Source organism: Nyctibius grandis, chromosome 8, assembly GCF_013368605.1.
Source record: "Nyctibius grandis isolate bNycGra1 chromosome 8, bNycGra1.pri, whole genome shotgun sequence".
In the NCBI taxonomy this organism is placed as follows: Eukaryota; Metazoa; Chordata; class Aves; order Nyctibiiformes; family Nyctibiidae; genus Nyctibius; species Nyctibius grandis.
Window position 1 is genome coordinate 19,272,815 of NC_090665.1, and position 9,729 is coordinate 19,282,543.

Genomic DNA, 9,729 nt, shown 5'->3' on the forward strand with positions numbered 1-9,729 from the left:
GTACACCTGCCGGAGCTAACCTTAGCCAGCGCGACATGTGACGTTTCCCATGGCTTGCTGTCCGTACTGAGGTTGTAAGGCGCATCCATGCCCACTGCCAGCAGCTCTGCAAGAGGCTCTGCCCCCGCAGCCCCACAGCCGCCCCACAGCCACCCCGCAGCCGCCCTCGGGGCAGCCCTCTCCCCGCTCCCACAGCGTTGGCAGCAGAGCTGCTGTCCGTGCGGCTGTACAGGCTCTCCCCCAAAAGGATGACGACACCCTCATTTTAGTTGCCTTAAAAATAGCGGGTCAGTTGCACAGCCGGGCTCGCTGCTTCACCGCAGCCTGCACAGTAACTCCAAACAATCGGGTTGGGAGTTCGTGACTGTTGGTGCCATCAGTACAAATGTAACCCACTGTGTGATTGCTGATTGTTTTGTGTGCTGTTTTGGTTTATCTGCTGTTGATATGAATGCAAATAATTTGACGCTATAAATGACAATCAGGAATATAAAGCTAAAGGAAATGGAAGAGGAGTAAACACCACATCATCTAAGAATTGCATGGGTTTGCTTATTGCCTTCAATATATAAAATAATTTCTATTATACCTGAATAAAACTAATTTTCAGGTTTATAAAATGTGAATCACTGGAAGGATTTGCAAATAAAATAAGTACTTCAGTACCTTTTCTTTTTCTTGTTGTATGCGTGGCACCTAAATAAGCAATCCAATAATTTTTAGTAACGAAGATTAGCAACTATCAAAAAAGGTTCGGAGAAGCAATTCAGATAAGCTATCCAAAATTTAAATTAATACCTGTATACTAAAACTCTATTGTACAAACTAAGTCATACTGGAATTGAATTTATCGTTATTGCTTTAGCCCTTCTTTGGTCAGTGAGCTGATTCGACTATTTTTTCAGATCTGTTGTCGTTACGAGAGAAAAGTGGATCAAGAATCTTCAAGTCAGGATTGTTTGTGTGCAGGTCATTGGGCTGCTTGCCCTTCGCAGTCCATGGCTCACAATGTGCCCTTGGCCACCTCTGTCATCTCTAGCTGGATTACAGAAGCCTTCCAAGTAAGAGAACAGAAAGCAAGAGAGAAAAATTTATAATACACTTCTGGCGTGACTCTTTTTAAAACTTCTGTATTCCTTTGGCACAATGCAATCAGTGCTTCCTGGAATTTTGAGATCAGCAGCTATTTCTGTGTATAATCACCAGTCTTTAATCGAAGACAGAACGCCTTACATGTTTCTGTATCTCAGCCCACTCTGTGTAAAATGAAGACTCCACCACTCTCCTTCCCAGGCTGTTAGTGTGCTCCAGTGACAGTGAGTATGGTCTCTCTTGGCACAGTGTGTTCACGTCTCTCAGTCTATACTGCACCACACTGCCGTGGTCTGGCAGTGACACAAACTGCCACCTGCTGCAAGGCAGCGGACCAGGTGTATTTGGGTATGTAAGGGAGAGGTTGGAGCAGGATGTTGTTAGTTTCAGAGTGTTTCTTGCTTCCCAGATAACACAGGGTGGATGGCGATAAGTTCAGACAGAACTGCACACTGGTATTCTCTGGTATTCAACAGGGTACCTTCAGTTGAAGTATGTCTGAAAAGTCCTCCCTGGGCTTCACCTGCGCACAGCTTATCCTTCCTCCATCACCAGCTCAGTGTCCAGTGCTGAGGATGGGGTCAACTACTGATCAAGTGCATTGGTCCCTTATAAATTGCTAAAAGTGATGTGTTTGAAAGCCAAACAGCAGCCTAAGGACTGTGCTGCTAACCCTGTAAAATTCTGCAACCTTCCCGGCAGTTTGTGAGCAAGTGTGTCTTGTATTTCTTCTGCCTTTGTGGCAAAAGATCCATTAACTTCGAAAAGGGGTGCTGTGGCCTTGCCAAAAAGATACTCATCCATATCTGACAAAAATAATTATAGCAAGAGCCAATTTCCCCTGGTCTTTTGTTGTACTTGTACCCAGCTAGTACTAAACAGCATCCTTGAGCCCTAGGTAGTTCAGCAAAATAAATGGGCTATCTTCAAAGACTGTATACACTTTTTTCAATCAGATGAGAAGTGAAAATACACAATACAGCAATTTATAACTTCTGGTTACAGCCTTGGAGAATGCAGACATAGACTTTCATAGTCTGTGTATGCAAGGACATCCTCCTTTTTACTACTTTTTTCTTTCTGTTGTGTGATTATTAGCAACAATGCAAAGGCATATGTTAGTTGCCATGGTGGAGGGGCTGCTCCCATAACCGTCTGAGCAGAGCACATTCTAAACATTGCAGTCTGGAGCCCAAAATACCGCAACAGTAACAGAATCCTTTCTCCAAGTGGTTGCCAGCACTCTCTCCTGCTGAAGACCCCTAGGACGCAGCCCTTTTTAGCATGCTTCCTTCAAACACAGCCTCACATCCGCTGTTCAGATATCATGTGCTCACATTTGTCTTGAATTAGCCTGCACAGTGACTTTTTAGTGACTCGCAGAGAAAAAGAATCTGTCCTTCTACCAATGGGAACCAAAAAGGAAGTTTTATATATATGTATTGGTAGGCTTCCAGTACTTCACACTACTAAACCATGAGGACAGCTGATGTAGAGTCTAGATTATGAACAAAAATAAACACAGAAGATGTGCTGCCCTGCATAGTTCAGATGGCTCCAATTTTTGAAACATATATTTAAAAACCCCAACAGTTATATCTGAATTCTTATTAAAGATCGTGGGCAAAATTTAGATGTTGTTAATGTAGACTAACTCAACAGCAGTGAAATTGTACTAGTGCAGGCTTTACCCTCACAAAAGCTTTCAAAACCCCAACTCCTCCGGTTCACTGTTAAGCTGAGCTGCAGATGGGAGTCTGGGTCAACAGTATTTAAATCAGCTTTGCAAAACTGTCAGGAAAAGTTACTGCCTCTGGTCCAAAACCTATTCACAAGTGCCCTTTACCACACTGATGGGGAGGGAATTGAAGAAATGCGTGATTTGCTCCAAGAGCTGGATGGCCTTTGGCATCATTCCCTCCCCCCCAGCTTTCCCCGTGTGCTGCCGTGGAGTTCCTCTCTCCTGGTGGGCGACCTGCCCTGGCGCTTCCCTTCACAGGCACTCATCTCCTCTGAGCTGGGGAAGTCAGGGCTGCATCCGTGAAAATATGTGTCGTGCAAAGGAGAAACAGGCCCTGTGGGTATATTTGCTGCATGAAACTTCCTGGTTGAAGTCTTTGTGCATGTTCCTCTGGGTGTTTTCTTTAGCTTGCCTCTCGTATCACTACTTAAGCTCAAGAGCTGGCATCCGATACCTTTGTTTTCTACATAGAAAATAGCTCATTACTTGTATTTTTGCCTCTGATTGCTAGATAATGAAATTTGTGCTAGCTTTAACATCACTGCAATGAGCTACAAAGAATCATTTGTCTCCATTGCCTGGGCCAGGCTCACTTGTGCTGTAGCTCACAGGCAGCACAGTTGCTTAAGCAAGGGAAGTAAAGTTTGTAAGTAATTAGGGAGTGGTAATAAGGGAGTAGTAAACTCTCCTGGAAAATCCAGGTGGAAATCCATGATGATAACACAAGAGAGGTCCAAAGGGCAGAGAGAGGTGGCTAAGGAGCTCTAAGGAAACCGTAGATTTGCCAAGCAGAAGGGCTATGAACCGGGAGTTTTTAAATGTCCAAGCAAGGATGGCTAACAAGTGAAAAGGATGTAAGTTCTAAGGAAGAAATATAGATTCTAGTAAAGTGGAAGGAACAGGAAGACTGAAGGAATGAAGTGCTTGCCTCCCTGCCCAGTGTGTGCCCATGGGTCTTTAAAAGCACAGGGGGATGAAGGCTCCTGTTCCTCCTGTGCAGGGAGAAGTGCCGCCATCAGGAGTGAGGAAGGCGGTAGGCGCTGGCTGGTTGTTAGAGCAGCTTTATTCGTTGTAATGGGCTCCACGAGGGCTGAGGGCTTAACTGGAGAATTAAAGTGACCTGCCTGGCTGTGGTAGGGTGAGTTGGTGGGAGAAGAAACTCAGATACAGACTAGCTGATAGCAAGTAGTAAGAGGTAGTTGAAGGTAGCCTTGTGTTTTCTCCATCTCCACCTACAACTGTAATCTCCTTTTATGATCTCTCCCTTTCGAAACTGTAGGTGTTGGTGATGATCTAAGCAGCACCTGCCTCACCAGCTGTTTGTCCTTGGAGGGCTGGGCAGGGAGGAGGGCAGCTGCATCGTGTGATGGGGGAGTGGCTGTCACCCTTGTGGATCCCTTTGGAGGATTATCCAAAGATCTCCATAATTTTCCTTTCACCCTTAAACCACACCCTCGCATCCAATCAATGATGAACAAACTTGAAAGGCACAGTCTGTTGAGTTGATGTGCAGAACAGAGAAGAGCTAAGCTCTACACCATCAAGAAAACCAGAGGAATGATCCCTCTGATGCACTTTCTGATGTCTAGTGCGTATTCTGTCTTCCCTGTGTCTCTCTATACAATGAATCTATATTGTAAAGCAGGAAGGTCCTTCCTCCACAACTCAGAACAATATAGCCAAACCAGCTACCATTAGATGTTTAAAAAGATTCACCCCAAAGTTTAAATTGCTGGTCTGACTTCTGCTGTGGCTGATTACACTAACCCTTGGGAACAAAGTACATTTTTGTAAACTAGCAATGGTAAAAAAAAAAAAAGTCTTACTAGCCCAGCCTAGCTACTGAAAATGCATTGCACCTTTCTGGTCTGTTTATAATGTACTGTGGCTAGCCAATAGCTCTTGTGGGTTACTTTGGCGACAACATCAGTCTTTGTTCTGGTTTTGGAATTGTGCTTGGTTTTGCACTGATATGAATACAAGATAGAATACAACTGAGATTTTAAGGTTTTTAATATTAAATGTGGAGCTACATATATTTGAGATCTCCAGCAATTCCCCTTGAGACTGATTTTTTCCCCTGGTAATTAGTTTTGCTAAACATGGTGTTTTCCATTCTTGACTTGGACCATCTTGGTTTCATCAAAAATGGTTCTATATAGCGTGCCTTTGAGTGAGGCTAGGGAATAAATCTCTCATTTTAGCATGAATTATTTTGTTGAAAGGCCATTTTCTTTAGAATAAAAACATGTATCTGCGCCCCTCCCTGGTACGCTTGAACTAGTTCTGCCCCAGCTGGATGAAGCAGTTCAGTTGTAGCAACAAAGAACTTGACAAAGACTGTAAAAGCTGTCCAAGAAGCAGGATAAAGACCTTGAGCTCAGCTCCAGGCCACCAGTAGGATCAGGACTGGCCAGTTAGTGCATGTGTGTCCCATGCGCTGTGTAGATTTGTCATACACTTGGAAACTGGCATTGTCCTCATGATGGACATAGCTGGAATGTCACAAAGCTGCCCAAATTTGGACAGGTCATCTGGCTCTTAAAAAATTGTTTGCAACTGCAGCTAAGCCCTTACTGCTGCGTGTGTGCCAGCTTTGCTCCTGTTTTCTCACCAGGGCTGCTGCATTCACTGCTGAAAGCAAGGGAAATCCAAGTCCCTGTCTTTCACGGGGTCAGGGACAGGAACTAGGGTGAGACATGGCTGTGGAATCAGTGAAGTGGGATGATGTGTATATGCACGTGTAAACCAGGAGCTGTACTGTAATATGAATTACAGTTCAGAGGTGCAATGCTAACTTCGGCTGCATGGAATAATATGGAGACAGCATTTTGTTTGTGTGGCCAGCAAGCACTCTGTAATTTGTTTGTGTACATGTAACTGTTTCAAAGTGTGCAGGATCATACTGCTGTCGGAGTAATTTGTCGTCCCTGCTGCATGCACATCAGTGCCTCCAGCCCCTCAAGTCAAGACCGTGCTGTGGCTTTGCTCGCCTCCTTTGTTGCTGCTTGGCTAGTTTCCCCCTTTCTTTTCTCCCTTCTTTTCCCTACTCTGACAGAATAGCCTTCTGGGAAAGGGAAAGCCGAGTATTTCTGAAGCACTGCAACACAAACAAACCAGCTCCAAATGAACCTTGACTGGGAAAATCTGTGCCACACAGCATAGCCATCACAGCGCACAGCACGTGCAAGCTGCTAGAAAACACTGCCAGGCTGATGAGGAGCCCTAAGGACCAGGCATCCTCACAGGCCTTCAGCAGTAGCGGCATTTGTAAGAAATAGATTTAAACTATTTTGTTAATTAGTTTTAAAACGTTAATTTGTTTCTGCTTGATGGGCTTGTACACTGTATAAAGTAAACATCAGTTGCCAGGGTATGCTGTACCATCTCTTCAAAGCCTCGTACAAGTGATACTTGTAATGCAGGTGAATGTGGTGTCCACATTTTCCTAAGGGCAAACAGAAAAGCAGTGCAATGTGCAATGGGTTACAGGGGAGATGATCCAGCATATAACTCCAGAGCTCCTGGCCATCAGCTCTGTATTCTGGACCTTGTTTTGTTAGCTGAAACAAACAAGCGCCATGTAAAACTGGAGAGGTGTGAGTTACTAACTGAGAAGCAGAACCACCAAGCAGCTAATTGGGAGGAGGCTAGCTCCAACTTGTCCAGCTGTTCTGTCCCAACAGCTTGCCTGATGGTGTAATACATTAAAAACAACAGTGATCCTGCTGTCCGGTAACATGTATAGGCTAGTTACTGTAATCTTAACTACACCTGAAAGCAGAAACGCAGGAAGGAATATCACAGGTAAAGCCAACCCAAATCTACAGCAAGTCTTTCAAAGGACTGGCCTTTGAGATGACAGATGCTAAGTTCCATTGGCTTCCACTGCTTACCAGACTGCCTTTTGCTGCCTCTAGGCCAACAGCGTCACTCTCATTTTGCCCTGTGGCAACACCCAGCTACCAGAAATTGTAATGCAGTTTTACATGTGGAACTTGCTCAGGCTTCTAAAGCAACACATCTTCTCTCGCCTTACCTGTAAGTATGGGCATTGAAGAGAAGATATCATTGCCTGTTTCCCTACCTAAAGTGAGAGAATTGTTAATTGAGTAAGAAATATTAGGCTACCTTTTGAGGCTGTTTTTTCTAATGTAGGCTGACATCCTCAGCTATATGCCTTGGTTCCCATGCTTTGGGGATAAGAGATGGGAATAGCAATGGAATATTCTGATGCCACAACAGCACCTGGCCCTGAGCAGCAAGGCTGCTGCTGTCATGCAGACTGCCCAGGTTTCGGGCTCTTCTGACAAGTACTACTTATGGCATAACTGCCTGAAAATCTGTCCCACATTCAGGTTTGTTCCTATGACCCCTGCATCTTCTTGTGCATTGCAATATTTCCTTGCGCACTGCTTAAACAAAGAGAAAACGAGGCAGGGCTGTTTGAACAGCCATCCAGCACCAGGGCACTCTGTGGGCAAAGTAATCCTAAAGAATCTTTCAAATCCATGCATGTCACCAAAATATAATTAAGATGCAGGATTACCCAACACAGCTCTTGACTCAAGGGACTAGGACTGATGAGCACCAGGAAAGTAATAGATTTTATTGGGTAATCTGTGCATTTAGACACACAGTCCTTCAAGCCAAGTCATTCTCGTAGGCCTGGGAAATCCTTGAATGACAATTTCTGCCATTGCCACATGTCTTCATTAAAACACAGAGCAAAATCCTCTGCATTCCAGCCATCGCGTAATACCAAGGAGAAAACACTGAGTAAAAGTCTGCTCTAATGATTAAATTCCTGCCGACCTAAAGCAGACATCTTTTTTCCTTATGGCTGCAGAAATGAGACCCTGGACGAAGCTCCTGTCAGTGCTGAGTCTGATCAAGCACCGTGTGCGTCTGACAGCCAGCTTGGCGCCGCCTCGCCACACGCAGCAGCTGGGCTCCAATGGATTTCATGTGCAAGTAGGCCTGAAAGGCATGTTAATTTTTAATTAAATGTTTAAGTTTCAAGTTTAGAAGGCCTCCTTAAGATCTGTGTCAGTAATATGTATGCTACTATGAATGAGGAGGAAGGTCTTAAGCTATGTACTGTTGGTAAGCAAGCTAAAGCTCTCTACTGAGAATAAATATATATATATGTGTATATATGTGTGTGTGTGTATATATATATATATAAAAAAGTATATTTTTAAAGAAAGACATCTGGCACAAGTAATGCCTTTGCAGCAACGAGAGCCTCCTGCCTTGCTCCGGTTTGCGTTCAGCACTGTGGCAGTTGCAAAGACCTTGATGGCTGGGGCAGCTGCGCACAGGAGGAGGAAGTCACTGACGTTGGTGCTAAGAGTTTCGGTCAGAAAGGAAAATCCTAAAACAATGTCATAGCTAATGCTGACATGCGTGGAAAGAGCTTGGCTGAATTGTGTAAAGGATTGGTTGGTACGGTGTAGGTTTCTATGCTGGGAAGGCTGGCTTGGATTTTTTTTTTTGGTGGCGAACATCTAGGAAAGAGAGGAGAAGTGGAAGAGGACATGAAGAGAGAGAGAGCGTGAATGGTTTGGGCTGTGGGGAGATATGACTAGAAAATTAATTTTCCCTACGGAAAGAATTGTATCTATTTCACCACGTTTTTTTCAGCTATTTAGCCCTCTTCAGAACATACTGGCTTCCTAGCGAGTTTTTTAGGAGTTTGGCAGAAGGTATGCAGAGCTGGACTTTGATGCTCCTCTCTTCTTTCTGGATGCTTTCCTACAAATACTGAAAAGCAACTCTGGAATATCATCGCATTTCTTCTCATAGGCGTCTATACATGTTTTCTGATTAGTAAGCACCATATGTCACTCTTTAAACAGCCCAGTAGTGTATTTACTGGGACCTGAGTGTATGTGGTAAGTACCAGCCATACACTACACAAAACTTCAATAAACCAGTCACTTTTAATAATTTCTCTCCTTTTCAGAAATGCATTTATATATGTGTTGTTCTCTTACCCATGGTGAAGGAGTGTTTGGAATGTGTCATTAAGGGTAACAGATGTATTTGAAAAAGAGCTTTTTTGGATGCCTGACTATTCATTGGGATAAGTCCTTGAAGTCAGGGCAGTTTTGAAATGTGAAAGCAGCATTAAATGAAAAAATAATAATTAAAAAAACCCCAACCCATGCCACATCATGAAATGAATTACCATTTTAACTAATAGCAAAATTCTTTAGACCTGTTTCTCCTACGGCAACTGGGCCAGCATTAGGCTGATTGATGGGGCTTGTGAAATGATCTTTAGAACTTTCCTCTCTGATCAAAAAATCTTCGCAACTCCTAATAGTCCAGCTGGCCTGGAGAGAGAGTGTGGGACGTCTTCATAGATCCTTGGGATGCATTCAAAAATGCAGTCTTTCTTTTAGCAATATAAGTATATATAAGTCTTCAGTACTTTTCCAGCCGCTCACTTAAACTTGACTTTGTATTGAGCACTAGGTGTAAAAGAAATATATGTCTTTAAAATGTAACTAGAAAAGGATTTTTGTTTGTTTAATTTAGAAGCTGGCATTCTGCCTTATGCTTTTTCTTGTTGCTAATAGCAGGCAGCTTCAGTCTCTGCCAGGTCCTGAGAACGGCTAGAGGCACTGAGTACACAGGAGGACAGGATTTACACCTTTGCATTTGGCTGAGTTCGCCTAATTTGGCAGGAAAAAAAAAATCTTTGGCATTCCTGGCTTTAAGAAATCTGCAAACTAAGCGAGGTTTGCTGAACTGTTGCCTGATGTCTAGGAGTTGCTAAACTGTGATAGCATTTCGACAACAAAATGGCTAAAATAGCACAAGTGTTGCTCCTGCTATTTCTAAAACACCTTGGGACCATCCTAGGATTTATTTGCTTTTATTTTCCT